The sequence below is a fragment of the Octopus bimaculoides genome, chromosome 5 (genome assembly GCF_001194135.2).
Source record: "Octopus bimaculoides isolate UCB-OBI-ISO-001 chromosome 5, ASM119413v2, whole genome shotgun sequence".
NCBI lineage: Eukaryota > Metazoa > Mollusca > Cephalopoda > Octopoda > Octopodidae > Octopus > Octopus bimaculoides.
The window spans coordinates 115,873,040-115,877,327 of NC_068985.1; positions in this window are offsets into that span (position 1 = coordinate 115,873,040).

Here is a 4,288-nt window from a genome sequence, read left to right on the forward strand (position 1 = left end):
ATATATATAGTTCAAAAACTACTTACAGGGAATGAGTTTTGATTACTGAAATTAGTTCTGTAGTAGAGAAATTGCCAGCATTAAATTATGAAGATGAAGTCAACAACACGGAGATTCATTTCAACAACTCCGTATACCATACCTAATAAAGGCCCTTCTTAATAAAGGTATTCTTTAGTTTTAAGTCGAATTTTCAAAAATCTATTATTCATCGAAGAAGTCGAACATGTCATAAAGAGCCTTCATCATACATAAGAAAACAAATGGTGCCAGAGTTAATAATGTGAGAATCAACATATTTTCTTGGAGGACAAACGTCATGATACGCTTCCATTTTACAAGTGAAGAAAAGCAAAATTAAGATATACACATCTATTTAAAGGTAAATGTATTGAATAAATTACTACATCTTTCCAAGTTAACTGGCATTCATTACTATTTATATGTCCATTACATATGTTAAAACCTTTTCCATATTTTAGAAAATATTCTATCATTTTGATAAAAGTGACTTAGATCGGCTCGAGATTGTATGACGCAAAAGTCTTCACTAAAGTAGTTTAATTAAACCATTCCTTCAAAACTTCCAGTTTAGCTAAATTCTTCATTATTTATAATATTCAATTTCAAGAAGTCAATATATTTCATCAATAATGATACTCCGTAACCGTTTAGCCACGTGCCTTCACATTCGACAGGAATATGGTGAAATAAAAGGTTGAATGTAATCATTGGCTTTTGAATGTCAGCTGAATATTTTATTTATGTTCTTAATTTTATATAAATTTCATTCAAAATATCATTTGTTTTAATCTTCAATCTAAAACATGGGGCGAAAGTTCTGATTTTGTCTGAGTGAATTCTCATATATTTTTTTATTTATTTTTAAACTGACACGAAACAAACTTTGGCTTTTCGACAGAGATGAGACCTGTCTACGTGGTATAATAATTCCTCAGTACAACAGATGTCGATTTTATCTGATCAAAAAAAAAACAAAAAAAAACTTAATATTTTCAATAAGCCACTCCGATGAGAAATATTTAAATGTTACATTAATATATTTTCAATATAACATTGCGACACTTGCATCACAGAGATTAGTAATCCTCTTTAAAACCTGAAAATATTCAGCTCTAAGCAGTTACATAATCTCTACAAAGCTGTTCTAACGCCTACATTCGAATAACGTTGACATTAACTATCGACTTTATTAAAGATATACAACAACCTAAAAATCCAGTTGGTGAACTCTAAGTGGATAGTCATACTAGAAATATATATTGGATAATGTCCTTCCACCTTCTCTGCAAAATACAAAGGTAAAAAAGAAAATTATCAGGTGATGATGACTTAGGATGTATATTATAATAGATTTACTAGATCAATACTGATCAGAAACTAATCAACAGCAACAATCTCAACAATTTGCTGCAATCTGTAATGCATCAACGGCATACCAAGTCTCACAACACTCCATTACGAACGATACCACTCTTTATTTCTTGAAAAGCTTTCCACATATTAACGTAATTCACATGCAATCTAGAGACAATACAACCTAGGACAACTAACCCAGAAACATATAATGAATGTAACACAATGTTATCACATTTAGCGCCATAAAACCACGATCACTATGTACATCATAGGAATATGGTTCTACTATTACAAACCCTAACGGCGTACACACATACAATTATAACTCTCAGAAGTAATACGGCTGCTGAGTTTACCAATATTTCATAATCGTTCCTGGCGATCACATATTCATAACATATCAGAAGCGATGTAGCAATGATTTGTGTTTATTCATCATAGCTAGGTAATATTCTTATCTTCGAATGATTACAAATCACACGGAAAATCATATTGGAACATATTTTTCAACAGTAGTAGTACACAAGTACGACTTTGCATATTAGTCTATTTGAAAATTTCTATAATAAAAGCATGTCTGGTTCTGGTTGGCACATGTTCCTTCTCCAGCGCACTGCATCTATTAGTTCATAGGCACCTTCCCTCATCCATCAGTCAAAACTAAGCGTGGGCAACATTTTTCGAGAAACGGGCCCCATGACATATGGATTAACGTTAGGCCAGCTACAATCAAAATTCAAGGCAACTTCTGTCGGCATACCATAATTTCTATCGGCATGCCATAAGTTTTTTGTTGGCATACCAGCGTATGACAAGTCTATACAATTGATTTTTTCCATGCACACTGCATCCATCTCTTCGCCTCTGACTGATTTATTATGTCTTGTCCTTCAGATCTTCAAAGCGTTTTGCTTAATCTTTTGTTCACAGAACATCATCTTTCTTCCCAGCATTCCTTCCCGCCAACAAATTCTTTGCAGTTTCCTGCAGGAAAGGTTTATACTCAACAGTAATCATGCAAAAGTCACCCTCTGTGAGATGATGACTGTGATTTCTGCCATTATAACCGAACAGTTTAAAGGACGTTCATGAGATATTTTACTATTACACAAAAAAATCATCCTAAATATCGATTTCAAAATTTGGCAGAAGACCAGTAAGTTTGGGGTGGGGGAGTGGATCGATTACAGCGAAACCCAGTACTGAACTGATATTTATTTTATCGACTTCGAAAGGATGGAAGTCAACTTCGACTCCGGCGGAATTTTAACTCAGAACATAAAGACAGACAAAATGTCGCTCAGCATTTTGCCCGAAATACTAACAAATCTGCCAACTCACAGCCTTAATCACCCTAAATATTGCCGATTATTATCTCGACAATCATTTATACAGGCACTCTTTTATCTTTATCAAAGTTATGTTGTATTGCAGCTGGTGCAAAATCTCTGAAGATTCTGCTGGCTGTCTAGTTACACTAACAAGTCCCTTAATGTTATAATATTTACATACACCAAAATCCTTTCCCAGAAATTGGTACCCAGGTTCTTTAAAACCCTCATATGGTTCCGGTATTTTTTTCAGATATGTTTCCTCTGATATCTACCCTGAACAACAGCTGCATCAATCTCATCAACTTGAGAAAATCTTCTTTAATTACCACTAGAAATATAAAGGCCGACAAGAAGCGGTGCAGCGTCCTAGGGATAAATAGCTGTAGTATGATTCCCTTATTGGGACTGTGACGTTACGTTGACAGTATACAACTGCTTTATCGTATCACTACTGCTTAAGTCTCTCTGAGAGATTTAGAAATGCATCATTTCTCATGTTCTTCATTTAGGTTTAATGTATTTGATGTAAGACTTTAAACTCTTTAATCAGTTTCAACTCCAAAGGTGCGGTCATGCTGGAGTACAGCTAGCTTACAACCTACCTAACGACCTATGTAGTAATCTATCTATCTATCTATCTATTTGGTTGTCTCTCTGTACACTTGCTGCGCTCTCTCTCACTCTTCCCTCTTTCTCTCCCTCGCCCTCTCCTCTTTCTCTCTTTATATATGTGTATACATGCATACATATAACTATGTATATATATATGGGTGTCACATATATATATATATATATATATGTGTGTGTGTGTGTGTGTGTGTGTGTGTGTGTGTGTGTGTGTCTGTGTGTGTATGTATGTATATATAACTAACGAACGAACGAACGCTCTGTCTACACATTTACTATACATAGATGAATCATCAATATATCTGTTCTTCAGCGCATCGACCTCTATCACTCGGCTACGCCACTCAAAAACACATTTTTAATGGCTCCCTAATCCCTCATTGCAGCTATCTCAAACATGTCCGACACTGTTTCATGTCTACTAGACAATCTATCTATCTATGTCTTTATAATCTCTTATATAGTTTATTTTAGGTCTTTTTGCATCACATTCACTTCTGCCTTGCATTTATCTCTTGTTTCAAGCGTCAACGTCACCATCTTTAAATATAACCCTTGTTCTAACTCTATTTCTTTCTATCTCTTATTCCCTTTTACTCTCTCGCCTCTCTTTCACTTTCTCTTTCTTTCTCTCTCTCTCTCTCTCTTTCTCAATCTATATGTCTAAATATGTATCTATCAAATTTCTTAATATTTCGAGCAAAACCTTCGTTTGTTCGCAAGAGTTTTCAGAGGATACATCGATAGAGTAGCGTGTAACATGGAGACACACACACAAACAGATACACAGAGACACACACACACACACAAGGATAATGTAAATATGGATTAAGCGATTATACAAACACAGACTCACACAAGTGTCTGCAGTCATACATACATACATACATACATATATATATATATATATATATATATATATATTTATATATATATATACATATATA